Genomic DNA, 14,264 nt, shown 5'->3' with positions numbered 1-14,264 from the left:
AGAGGTGAATTGGTTCAGGGAGTCACCAGATATATTTGACAAACTCTTCCAGTGGTTGTTTGGTGTCATTGCCTTCAAGACCACACCAATGAGAGAAGCTTTATACATAGCACACCCCAATGTCATGATGGCTATGGTTTTGATGATTTTCTTGTACTTCTCACTGTGGCTGCTGGGAACAATGCTTCCTCAGCGTAGTGGGACCTTCCTCATAATAATCTTAGTCTGCATCATGATGGTGATTGCAAGTGTTTCTTCAGTTTTGGTTATGACCATTATATCTCCACTCCTTGCTTGGCTTAGGGTCATGTCATGGGGTTGGCATTTTTGCTTTGTCTGCTTACTACTGTTATCAAGTGCTCTATGCATTGGTTGTGCGTGCAATTTCAGATACAATCAAGCAATTGATTGATGGTAACAGGACACAGAGTACAAGGTTGCCGGTCTAGGCCAACCATTATCATCTTCTTCACATTTTGTAGGTTACCTTCATAATACTTAGTTTTGGAAGTTGCTCAAAGAAGAAGTGATTTTTGTTGATGTTGTGATTTAAGGGGTGTACCAAATTTTACGTAACTTGTTCTTGTGTAAAAAAATATGGTCAATAAGAGTGTTTGTGTTAGAAATATGTTTGCATTAAAATGACGTGATTTTGAAATTACTGTATCAAATTTTCCATAAATGGGTTTAGCAGCTAAAGAGAAAGGAGTTCAGATTACATCTTTTTTCTTCTTTTTTTTTTCATTTATTTACTTTCCGGAGAACCCTACTCTTGCTTTAAAGTGGTGGCTCCATTGCCTCGATAGCATAGAATCAACCAATGACTGTTATTGACAGGTAAAAGATCTTTAATTCAGGTAGGGTGAAAATATATAAAGGAAATTGACAATAATAAACTGAATGTCACAAGCAAATGCTGGTTAGCAATTTTTTGGTCAACCATTTCCTGTAGTGAAATAAACAAACTGCACATTGATCTCATTAATGATATTAACTATTCTTCACATACATAATCAAGTGTTATTATTATTATTTAAATTGAAAAACTTGATTATATATCACGTAAATTTTAGTTTGCATGACCATACACATGGAGTGGTACGGAATGATCATGTACAGTACACGGACACATCAATCTGCTTTAAAATGTTTTTCAATTGATCCCAGAAGAGTGGAATTAATATAATCTTGTGGACCATGAGCAGGTAAGCCAGGAATCAGCAAACCAAACAACCTGAAGCCAAAAAGAAACCATCCTTCTCTATAGTGAGGTCCATTCTTGAACGCAATGGTAAAGCTCCTTATTAGTTCCAAAACAGCATTGAACATCATGGGTATCACACACCATGGCGAGAAATAATTCTTATTAGGCTCTTCTTCGAGAATCTGCAATAAAATTAAACAATGAATTGTTCACTTCATATATAGGGCCAACTTGCTATATGAAATACATGTTTAATAAAAATATCTATTCTTGTGTGTAGAAAAAAGGATTTAATTCATTATTTAAGAAAAAGATAGAGAATACTGAAGTTAGCAAAATATAGAAAAAATCAAGGAGTTTAACTTAGTTGATTTAAGAAGATGTATGAATTGTTATAATTTTTTTAATTATTTTAATTTCTACGAATAAAAAAAAGTAAAATATAGAGAAATAACAACCAAGACATTAGAGTTTATTATGTTATCAGAGTCAGACTGCATCATGATTGTGAGAAAAAAGCACATGCCACTTCCATTGATAAACCGGCAACCAACCTAATTTAAGCCTTGAATTTTTTTAAACAAGTTCCGACTAAGTCTTGTTTGTCCTGACCTATATTTCCACTCTTATACACAATGTACATGTGACAAATACTGCATGTGTTATATTTTCATTGATCAACTTGTAAATATTTGTTCTGTTTTATTGAAAAATACTTATAAAGCAACATCTTGTCCACTAGTACTTAAAATATTCAAATGCAGATCAACACTTAAATCAAATAAAGATTAATTCAAAATGGAAAAACATACGTACCCTGAGTTCATAGCGCCTGTTAAAGAAAAGGCAGATCCCAAAGTGCTTGAAGAGCAAGTCGTTATCATAGGGCAACCTCGGAACTATATCATTGCAATAAACAAATCTGCAATACCTGATAGAATTTTCCCTTAATTTTTGTCTCATGTACTGTGCATATGCTTCATCTCCAACTCTTGGTTGCCCAAAAGTGTAGATCCCTTCCAACCTCTCCATCAGCAACTTCTCATCATGCAAGAACACGATCGTAGGGTAGAGAATTGCGAGTGCCCCACCCAAACTATGACCCGTAATAATCAACTTTGCATTAGGATTTTCACTTAAACCTTTTCTTAGAATGTCCCTAATAACATAGTAGGCAAAGGGGGGAAGATTTTCATCCCTTTGAATCTCCTTAGGCCACCCCACATTTTTCTGTAGCCCTAAGGCTTTCATGAAGCCACCATGCATTTTTCCAATGCCGGGAATCCCGTACCATGAGATGTCAAGGTCAGTGCACCATGCATCTGCATCAAAGGGTTCCGTTCCTCGGAAAGCCACCACGTAAGTATCGCGGTCCTCATGCTTGTCCAAAACAACCAAGACTTGGGTTGTGGGCTTTTCTTGAAAATCTGGCATGTGCAAGGAAAGGTTGAAAACGAAAATTAATCATCATTCAGGTAAGGGTAAAATGTGTTTTAGATTTCTAGATTTTCATCCAAATTTGATCTTAGTTTCTATAATTTTAAAACAACAATTTTTACTCTCTTATTTTTTACAACTATAATGGTAATTCTGTCTCTAGCTCTTCCTCATATATCCGGAATTTCTTAGACACGAATTTTACTAATTACAAAAATAAAAAATAAAAATATAGAAACTAAAATTAATTTTGACCGAAAATTGAGAGGCTTAAAGCACATTTTTCCTTCATGATTATTCTTCCACAGAAGCTTTTTAAAGACTGCTAAGAACATCTTCTAGCATTTTTAACACTCAACTATTCACTGAAACTAACTATAAGTTACATGTACACATGCATGCAGATGAGATTTGCTTATTTTTAGTTCTTAGTTCTTACCGTTCCAGCAGTCAAAAAATCCCACGAATTCCATCTGTAAGGACACAGAGCTCAAAACAAAATTAATTAGGGATGTATTTTAAGAAATTGATTAAACTGAGGAGAAGATAGAAAATGTCAAAACAAAATAAGTTAATTAATTACCTTCCAGTGATATTTTATTAGAGATTTAAGGTAAGCTGCATTCTCATAGGATGCCTTTGAAGCCATCATAGCTAATGCAACATAGTACCTGCAGTCATCCCGCGTGATGGCATCCAACTTTACTCGCGTGTCCAAATTTCCGATGCAAGACACATAATTGGTGCATTACGATCGGGGATGACCAGGTGACCTGTTTTGTTTACAATAATTAATTAGATTAGATTAGATTAGATGTGAAAGGAATTCTCTTTAAATAGATTATTCATACTTATGTTTGATTGGAATGTTTCGCGCAGCTATGATTTTGAATGAACATTTTGATTGAACCGCGTAAAAATGCAAAGTTAAAACAGTTCATCATCATTTGTTTTATTAATAATTTAATCTAATTAATTTAATATGAAAACTTAAAAAAGAATGATTATTGTAGTGGGTAATTTAAAAATCAATAAATAATAAAACAATTTAATAAAAATAAAAACTAAAAAGAATTATTTTCTTTATTTTACTTATAATTTTTACTTTTTTTAATTACGTCATAGCATATCAATAATTAGCTTTTAGGAGTGTATTATTTATTATTTATGAGTCTATCGAGTATGAATTTATAATGTCAAACTGGCCCTAAACAAGCAAGCAGGGCAAGCCTATCTATTCTAAAAATAAAAAGGAAAAAAAAAATGAAATTTAATGTCGGAGATCGACTCTCCCGGGTCTGTGTTATGCTCCATGCTCCACATGCAATGAGTCATCGTGGTCTACGTGGGTAACAGATCAATTTTTTTAGACGGTTCATGATTATATTATTTTTGGATATGTCCCGTTTAATCGGCAAACTATGCGAGTTTGGCCTCTGGGATCCGTGAGTTGCTCGCATTAGAATTTTATTGTTTCAAATATGAAATCATTTGTTGTTGGAGATGTTTAAGTTTTATATCTTAGATTTATTGCTTGAATTTTTTTTTTGTTAAGATATTATTTATTTTATTGATATAATTGACTAATTGTTAAAATTTTATTTACATTTATATTGAACTTAATTTGATTGTGTTGTATTTTTATTGAAATTGAAATTCTTTTAAAATTAGGTCCACTGACCGGCCCATTTGATCCAAGGGTCCATGGGACAGGGACGAACCAATTTATTTGATCCGTGTAAAAAAAATGCGAGACGATCCATTGTCAATACAAACTTATGCGAATAAACCTTATACAAGACGAACCGGCTCACTTACCCACCCCTAATAAATGATACTGATTAGTGAGACACAATTGGTGGATTTGGTGATGTGAATAATAATAATAATAATAATAATATATTTTCAATTTACTTAATACATAGTTACTACCTTTCCGTCCAAAAAACACATAGTTACTACCTTTCAAAAAAAAAATACATAGTTACTAAGAAAGTTAATTTTGTTGTTAAAATTTTACTAAGCGTTATTAAATTTGATTCACTGGAATCCTCGATCATTGGTTCAATCTATGAATGGATAGAAGTAGGAGATTCAAATTTTAATGAATATTACAATTTTTAAGTTATTTGATATGTAGACTGGATACTTACACATGAATATTAACTATACTTTCTTTATGATTAATTAAAATTTATTGAAAATTATTAATTTTAATAAATTTTTTTTTTTTATTTAGCTAATGAATAGGTTACGCCTTGCATGAAGTTACATTAATAAATAATAATCAATCATTATCCAAGACCTTCCATGTATAACCCTATCCCCGCCCACAACGGCCATCATAAATATAATCAAGAGAGATAAATATTAATTGAGAAATAAATTCTATCAAAATTAGTAATTTTTAATCCATTTTAACTAATAATAAAAAGAATATTCAAAAAAGAGAGTATAAAAAAATATATTATTAATCTTTATTTTTATACATTCCGTTCAACCAACTAATTAAATTCCTGTATTATAATTTTTAAGTTATATGCTAACTTAAAATCATTTCACGCAACAAACTATTTCAGAAACATTATACTTCACTTTAAAAAAAATTCACTTCTTCAAAATCAAAACTCACTTCCAACTATACTTTTCAAAAAAATTTAAAAAAATACCACCGATAACTTTTCAAGTAAATCACTTCATTTTCTCGATTTATACTGTAAAGTATAAAAGAAAATATATTTCAACTCTCCAAATGTTATTTACCATTTAATGAGAGGAAAAAAATAAGCATGATAGATAATATAATATAATGTGATAAAAAAAAAGAGTTAAATGACGAAAAAAGTTAGAGAAAAATAAATTATGTTGATGAAATGTTTAAAATAAAATAAAAAGTGTCTAAATATCATTTCAAAGTATAAAGCATTAGCTATAAATCCTCAATATTTCAGTCAAAAATTTAAAAAAAAAAAATTAAGGATACAAAATAAGAACTTTATTTTAATTATTAGATTTGAATAAAGCGATAAAAAAAATCGTACATTAAATGAACTAAAAAAAAGAAATTATGCTTCATATCACTAAAAAATAAAACTCATGGACCTGCGTCATACTCGTGCGCGTGAACTCGACGGAGGTTGGAGGTTGGAGGTTGGGGGTTGGAGGTTGGAGGTTGGAGGTTGGAGGTTGGAGTTGAACAATTGGGTTCGAAAGAGATATGTGGCCATTATGAAATCCAAAGGTCGGGGAATTTGAATTCCAATTGGGATTTAACCTTATCAAGATCTAAAACATACGGGATAGGATTAAATCACCTTAGTTTATAGCATAGTATATCAACTTTAATATTATACACAATTAAATTATAGAATTAGAAATAACATAAGATTACAATTAAGGATTATATTCCAATAAATACTATCAAATAAAAAAATATATAAATATAATATGAGTTTAATGATCACATTAATCATATAAAATAATTTTATATTATCAATTATTAAAAAAAATCATTGTTTTATATAACTTTTAAAATAATGATCCTAAAAATTAAAAAACTTAATTATGCATTTTGAGTTATGATTGATTGTACATGGTCAATGGATGACTTATTTTTTTTATATAATATCATTTTATATTGTTATATACAACATTATTTATTAAGTAACAAAAATATGTCGTTAATATATAATTCTTTAAAAGAGTTATATTTTTTAAAATAATATTGGATATTAAATTAGGTTAAAACGTCTAATGATCTATGATATGACTCAAACTTAAAAATACATTAAGTTTAATTTCGAAACTCCAACACATCGAAATGTTCTCTTAAGAAACAGATCAAAATTAATTTAAGACCAAGACAAATCAATGCGATATAACGAGTATTTACCCAAAAATATGGGATAAAATGAGTCATGAACATCACTAAGAAAAGGACCATGGATGAGATTTGAACTTGGTGTATGGAGAATCTGAATAATTGAGGTACGACTCTTGTAAAAAACACTAGGGTTTATTTACTTTCCTTTTTCTTCTTTTGAAATTTTTTGGCATAAAGAAAAATGATATATAGAAGGGTGCACGCAGATTTCCACAAACTTTTCACCCACAAAGAAAGGAAGAGCAAGATTAGTAAGTTTTGCTTTGCATAAAACAGTTGATGAGCATGAAGCAGATGGACTAACTTCAAGCAATTGTAAAATTAATTATAAAAAAAAAAAAAAAAAAAAAAAAAAAAAAAACTTCAGATCTATGCAATTGGAAGTCGAGCTAAAAACCTGAGAGGAAGTTAATGACGATCATGATGAAGCCACCGTTGAGGACAAGGAGGTTGATGAAGAACTCAACGCAAGAGCCGAAGAACGAAAGTGGCTTAGCGATGAACAACAGAAGCTTCTGGAGCACCAAAGAAACGAAGATAAGCCATCTGTTGCGGAAGCTTCCCTCATAAGAACCCTCAGCATTGCTGTCCACGAATTTTCGGTGTCCCAAGTTACGGGAATACAGCACACGAAGAAGATCGAAGAAATGAGCGTCTTCAGGGCTCAACAGCATATAGCTGTCAGCGAACCCTTTGTTGCATTTGTCATTCGGCTTCGACGCCATTCCCAACAAGCTCCAATAAATTGGCTTCTGGCTCGGCCAATTAGAGAACAAGAGCAAGGGACAAAAATGATAAGGCTTCCTGCACCTTTAGTGATTATATATATATATAGTTGCGATGCAATTCTTTTTCCCATGGTTATTGGTTAGTTATGCATTAATTATAAAATATTAATATTTTTTCTTGTGTATAGTTTTTTCTTTGTGTAGTCAAATTTCATAGTACAGATACTCTCAATCTTACTCGAAAGTATACGCTTCAAGATTTGTTGACCGCAAACTCAATTTTTTATATCAATAAAATTAATTTAAAATAATTTTATATTTATTTAATAGTATAGATTATCAATTATATCATTCATATATCATACGTAAATTCATAATATTTATGTTAATGGATTAATATTTTTATTGGGTAGAAATTATATTACACGTTTAAGTGTTTAACTCTCAATGTATTTTTAACATGTGATTCTTAAGTGTTAATTGATATATTTTTATTGCAGATGGTGTAATGTTGTGGTTTAACTATTACTGCAATGTCTTAAAATTGGACGGCCCAATGGCGTGATGGAAGGACAAAAATAAAAAAACAGTGAAACAGATCATTTATTCCGATCCCGGCCAGAACCACGTGATTTATTCTCATTTTTTATGACTAAAAACACAAAAAAGAATTACATATTGTTTGTTTTTAAGTTTAACATTGTTTTGTTGTGAAAAATGATTTTTTGAATAATTACTTTTTAAATATTTTTAAGATGTTTAAATAAGTTTTTAAAAGAGAAGAATTTGAAAGTATTTTCTTAAAAAAAATTGATAGAAACAAAATGGTTTGATTGGAGTATTCATTATTGCATAAATATCTTGGTGGATTGGCACCTCAACCCGTCACACCCTTGGAAAGGAAAATTATTAGGACACTAATATGTTAAAAGGAACTAAAAATCATCTGATAAATTTCTTTCTTTGTTTTATTCATTCTTGTGGTATTTATAGTGAGTTACAAAGGATAATTTGTTGCACGAGAGTTGTATTAACAAATTTTGTAATATGCTTCTAGGTGGTTATAACACAAGTGTGGTCAAGGTAGTGGGGAATCTTCTTCAACGTAATTAGTAATTTTATAATCACCCGTTTTACACATAATCATTGAAGTGAGTTGTTGGTGGTTTTCTGGGCCTGTTAGCTCGAGTGGTGTTGTTGCTATCAACACCCCCAGCTGGAAGAATAACCTTGTCCTCAAGGTTATAGGCTTGTTGCATATCATCCCAATTTTCGTAAGTAGAGTCCTCAGGGCCAAGCCTAGCCACTAAACAAGCACCAATTTGGAGGGAGGTGATGTAGTGGAGTCTCATTTCCAATCCAGGATAGTAATGGGTTCGACCATTAGATTATTGTTTGACGAAAGGGAGGGCAGGGGTTCAAGAGAATCCGACGGTGTTCCCTGGTGCAATTTCAATAAAGAAACATGAAAAACAATGAATTTTGGAAAGGATCCAAAATAGCGTTTGGACAATTTGGCATATGTTGGAGAAAGAGACGTTTGGTGGTAAAGGCGGAGATGAACATACACCCAGTCACCAGCATTATAAGAATCGCCATTGCAATGAGCATCAGCGGAATGCTTCATAGTAGTTTAAGCCTTAAGGAGACAATGGTGTAGAGTGGAGCGAATAGCAGTGTGAGTCATCATTAATGAATTAACAACTTCTATCGAGGAAGAGCCCTACAAGTAATTAGAAATTGACGGAGGAGGTTTGCCATAAGTCACTACAAAATAGTGATAGACCGGTGTCGGAATGGACTGAAGTATTATACGACCATTTTGCCAAAGCCAGGAACTTGAACCAGAGGGTTGGCCTGTCATGGACAAAGGAACAAATATATTTTTCCAAGGTTCAATTGAGAACCTCAGTCTGCCCGTTGGTTCCTAGGTGATAAGAGGTACTCATCCATAACTTGGTGTGACTCAAGCGAAATAATTTACATCAGAAATTGCTAATGAACAGCAGGTCCCTATCTGACACCAAGCTCTATGGAAAGTCGCAAAGCTTGCAAACCAAATCCAGAAAAAGTAAAGCGTCTGTATGAGCAGTATATCTTGAAGGAAGGGCTCCCAAGTGAATGCCCTTGGAAAACGATCAGCAATCACCAAAATAATTATGTGCCCGTGTGATTGCAGTAACCCAATAATAAAATCTAAAGAAAGGTCCTCCCATGAAGAAGCTGGAATAGGTAGGGGCTGAAGCAACCTTGCTGGTTTCCTAGTCTCGTACTTTGTCTGTTGATAGATGAGACATTCAGACACATAGTGACGAACATCACAATGCATATGCGGTCAGAAGAAGTTGTCTTGAAGGTTATGGAGGGTTTTGGCAACCCCTATGTGATCGCCCATAGGGGTGGCGTGAAACTATAGCAGGAGAATTTAAATGATTGTCCGAAGGAATCCATATCCTTTCCTGAAAAAAGATAAGCTTACGGTCGACCTTGAAACCAGAATGCTGCTTAGGCCGTTGTCTGATATTCTCCAACAAATCCAAATAAATGATGGAAGAATGAAGTGATTGGCGTAACTACTCCAAGAAGTCGAAATTGGGCATCGACAGAATGAAAAGCTAACCATCCAATGGTGGGACGACACGAGACAAAGCATCTGCCACAACATTACTAACACTTGACTTGTATTGGATGGTGTAGTCATAACCAAGTAACTTGGATAAATAAATTTGTTGTTCAAGAGTTTGGATAACATGCGACATGAGTTCCTTCAAACTCTTGTTATTAGTGAGTATGGTGAAGGGGTGGCTAAGCAAGTAATGGCACTATTTGCGAACTGCTGATGTTATGGCGTGTAATTCACGGACATATGTGGAAGCCCGTTGGAGGCGGGGGGGGGGAACTTGCTATAAAAGGCGATTAGGTGCGAGTTCTAAATAAGGACAACTCGCATGGTAGAACCAAAGGCATCGGTTTCTAGAATGAACAGAATAGAAAAGTTCGGGGTAGCATGCACTGGTGCCTCAGTCATGAGTTGCTTGAGTTGTGTAAAGGCTAACTCAACATCTTGAGTTCCAAAGAAATTGGTCCTTGAAAGGCAGAGCAATGAACGGGCCAACAATGGACACATATCCCCTGATGAATTTTTTATAAAAGCCAGCTAAAACCAAAAATTCGTGTAGTTTTATGGGAGAGGAAGGGCGCAGCCAACCAAGCATAGCTTGAATCATATTAGGTTTAGGAGCAACACCTTGATCTAAAACGATATGACCAAGATAATGGAGTTGGTTCCTAGCAAATAGACACTTTGAGCGACGTAAGTAAAATTCACCTTGGGAAAGGGTGGTGAGCACTACTTCCAAATGGCACAGGTGGGAAGATAAGCAAGGGTTGTAGACCAAAATGTCATAAAAAAAACAACGACAAATTTATGGAGGAACAATTTCAACAGCTCATTCATAGCTGCTTGAAATGTAGAGGGTCCGCTGCAGAGGCCGAATGGCATTACCTTGAACTCAATGGCCCTGGTGAGTTCGAAAGGATGTCTTCTGCAGCTATACAAATTTGATGAAATCCCTGGCTCAGGTCGAGTTTCAAGAACCACGATGCGCAACCTAATTCTTCAAGTAACTCATCAATGGTGAGTTGCGGTGGTAAGTGGCATTGGGGAGGCCGTGGGAGGGGAATAAAATCGAGCATCGTGGCGATGGTCATAAAGTTTGTCTTCCTATAATTTGGCCAAGGAGATGGCCTGCGAAAGGGACATGGGTTGTAGGGCCTGGACTTCACGGTGCAACTCGAGGTTTAGTCCAAAAATGAAGTAGCTGAAGAGAAATAATGGTACGAGGCCCATGATTCTATTGGCAAGCCGCTCAAACTCCGTGAGACAATCATTCATGAACTCGTGTTGTTGGAGTTTGAAATGAGCATTGTGAGGATCGTCGTAAAAGGATGGGGAGAAATGCGACTCCAAAGCGTGAAGCATGGCTAACCATGTCGTGAGGAAGCCATTGCGAGACATCCATTCATACTAGCAGAGGGCTGGACCTTCAATGTAGAAGGAGATGATAGTGAGATGCTCTGCATCAGGTACACCTTGATAATTAAAAATTTGTGTAATCTTGAAAATCCAACCTAGAGGATCCTGGCCATAAAACCGAGGAACCTCAAGTCTCATATCGACGCAAGGGTAGGGACAAGACGGAGGGGATTTGAGCGAGGTAAGGGTGATTGTAATTGCAGCAAGTTGTTCCAATATGGAATTAATTTTGCTATTGAGAGTTTTATGGGCCTAGGAGAGGGAAGCATGGTTCTGAGTGAGGATATGTTGGTCCTACGTGAGGCAGTTTATGGCTTCTTCCAGGCGGTCTGAGGTGGTTTAGCAGGTGTAGTGGTTGGGCATGGTGAGAACAGAGGGAGCAGAAAAAGGAATGGTCAGACCAAATTGTTGGGACACTAATATACTAAAAGGAACTAAAAATTATTTGATAAACTTCCCTCCTTGTTTTATTCATTCTTGCAGTATTTACAGTGAATTACAAAGGATAATTTGTTGAAGAGAATTGTAATAACAAATTTTGTAATATGTTTTTAGGTGACTGTAATAAAATTATGGTCAAGGTAGTGAGGAATCTTCTTCAACTGAATTAATAATTCTATCATCATTCCTTTTACACATAATCGTTGAAGTAAATTGGTCTGTTGGTGGGTCTTTTGAGCCTGCTAGCTCGAGTTGTGTTGTTGCTATTAGAAATCATTTTGCTAATTGGGTTAAAAAAGCTATAGCCTCTACTGAAGTAACGTTATGTTTTGGCATCTTATGTCCTAATGGCATGAATAATCTATTTTTAAAGGATGTTATTAAAACCTTATTTGTGCATTGTAATTAGTGTTTTTTTTATGTTTTTTTACTAATAAAAAGTATTATTTGTGGATTTTCTAAGGAATTTTTTGAATATATGTTACTTCCAAAAATATATCCTAGCTCAGAAAATAAACTCTTGCTTTTCCTAGTTGCAAAAGCTAATATATGTTCATACAATAGAAGAAAACCATCATTTTAATTAAAGAAATTTGATTATTATTTAGAGAGAAATGATATTTATATAACAAATTATAAAATAAAATGTACAACTAACAGAAAAAAAGAGAGCTTCTAAAAAAAAGAGAGAAATTTAAATTTAAAATATAATAAATGATAGAATGGTTGACATAAATTAGAATAAAAAAATAAAATACAATATAATTGTTGTATAAATTATTATATGTGTTAAAAGAACTAAAAAAATACTCTTTATCAATTATAATTATAGAAATTTGATGGGACGTCGATCTTACTCCTTCTTCATCTAATTTGAATTATTGGAAATCAATATCATTAAATATTTGCAAAAGCTAAATACTAATGACATGTTACTTTTAATGAAATAACTTATTATTTTTTCCCTCAATTTTTGCACTTTTCTTTTATTAGTACAAAAAGAAAATTCTGTTCCAAATCTATTTATGTTTAATACTTCAAATTCTTGAAGTTCATTGCGTACCAACAACATATATCCCTAACTCAAAACCCTAAATCCTAATTATTATTATTTTTAATTGTGATGAGTAAATGATAATTAAGTTACAAAACAACAGAGTGCAATGGGAACATATGACAAAGTTTATATAGTGAACTGTAAAGAAAGGAAACAATCTACTTTATAAGTGCAAGAAATCAGAGTAAGATACTGCAGGTTGATATGGATGCAGAAGATTTTCTAGCCCTCTGGTGGTGCTCCACAGCAATGAGAATTACTATCATCATCATGCTAGTGCATTTGGTACGTGTTATCTCAAATTGAGTTAAAGAAACAAAAATTAGTATAATTGTATTAATTTTTTTGAAGGAATAGATAATTGTATTAATTGTGCACGTTCTTTTTTGGTAAAAAAATAATTACACATGCTCTTGTTGGTCCTTCATCAAATGCCGCGTAATGATTATAATAAATCGCTATCAGCCTATGATACCTAACATTTTTCATTAATTTAGAGCGACACATTAAATATATTTATCAGGAACTCAATGATGGTGTTTTTGAAATTTTTTATTTATTTTTGGTTGCATTTTGAAGATTTTTTTGATACAGTGCTTTAATTAATTTTTAAATCAGGTACTTAAATAAATATTTAATAATGCTAAAGAGACGTATAGATCAATTTAACTTAACAAAAACTTAATCTTTAAATATATTTCCATTAACGAAAATATGATTCCTTAAAAAAAAAAAAAGTATTTTGCTGCTGTCGCGTGGATTTATGATATTACTGTATTATACAGTGTAAAAAATGTACGGATAATATATAATATGTATTAAAAAACCGTATTGAGCTATTGGAGTGTTGGGGCATTGGGCAATTTCCAAAGTCCAGTCAGCACAAAGAATAAAACAAAAAAAATTAATTCATGTTTAAAGTTATTACAACGATGTGTGTGGTAACGACAATTTTCAATAAAAACAAGTCAACAACCACGAAGCAGCACCTCGTGCTTCGTTCTTTAATATTCTTTCCAGCAAGTCAACATGTTCACAATCACCAAGTCACATGTTCAGAAGCACCACATGTTAGATATGTATATTTTATTTGGGAGAAGAAAAAATAATTCCAAATTCGATAAGAATATAATTTATTATTTATTAAACAATTTAAAATATTTCTTAAATAATAAATTTTAATTTCTACATGTGATTTGTATAATTTTTTTACAATTAAAAGTAATGTTTTTTGTTTCCCGCATTTAAAAAAAAAATCCTATCCAAAATATTGTCAAGTTTTAAATGCGGGTATCTCATACAACAAAAATAGAACTAAATAAATTAGTTTACTATAATAACAAAAAATTATTAATATTAAAAGATTTTAAAATCATATCTTATTTACAAAATAAAATTATGTTGAAATTTTGTGACTAAAAAATATTATTTTGTAAAACATTTCAGAAAATTTACTTACAATTTTTTTCTACTTTGTT

General features: G+C 32.7%; 1 pseudogene; it reads right to left on the bottom strand.

Annotated features, from left to right (window-relative positions):
• Window positions 1–954: 954 nt before the first annotated feature.
• On the bottom strand, window positions 955–7,347 carry LOC100807023 (triacylglycerol lipase OBL1-like; annotated as a pseudogene).
• Between the last annotated feature and the right edge of the window lie 6,917 nt (window positions 7,348–14,264).

Source organism: Glycine max, chromosome 11 (assembly GCF_000004515.6).
Source record: "Glycine max cultivar Williams 82 chromosome 11, Glycine_max_v4.0, whole genome shotgun sequence".
Taxonomy (NCBI): domain Eukaryota; kingdom Viridiplantae; phylum Streptophyta; class Magnoliopsida; order Fabales; family Fabaceae; genus Glycine; species Glycine max.
This window is presented reverse-complemented; position numbering and strand designations above follow the sequence as displayed.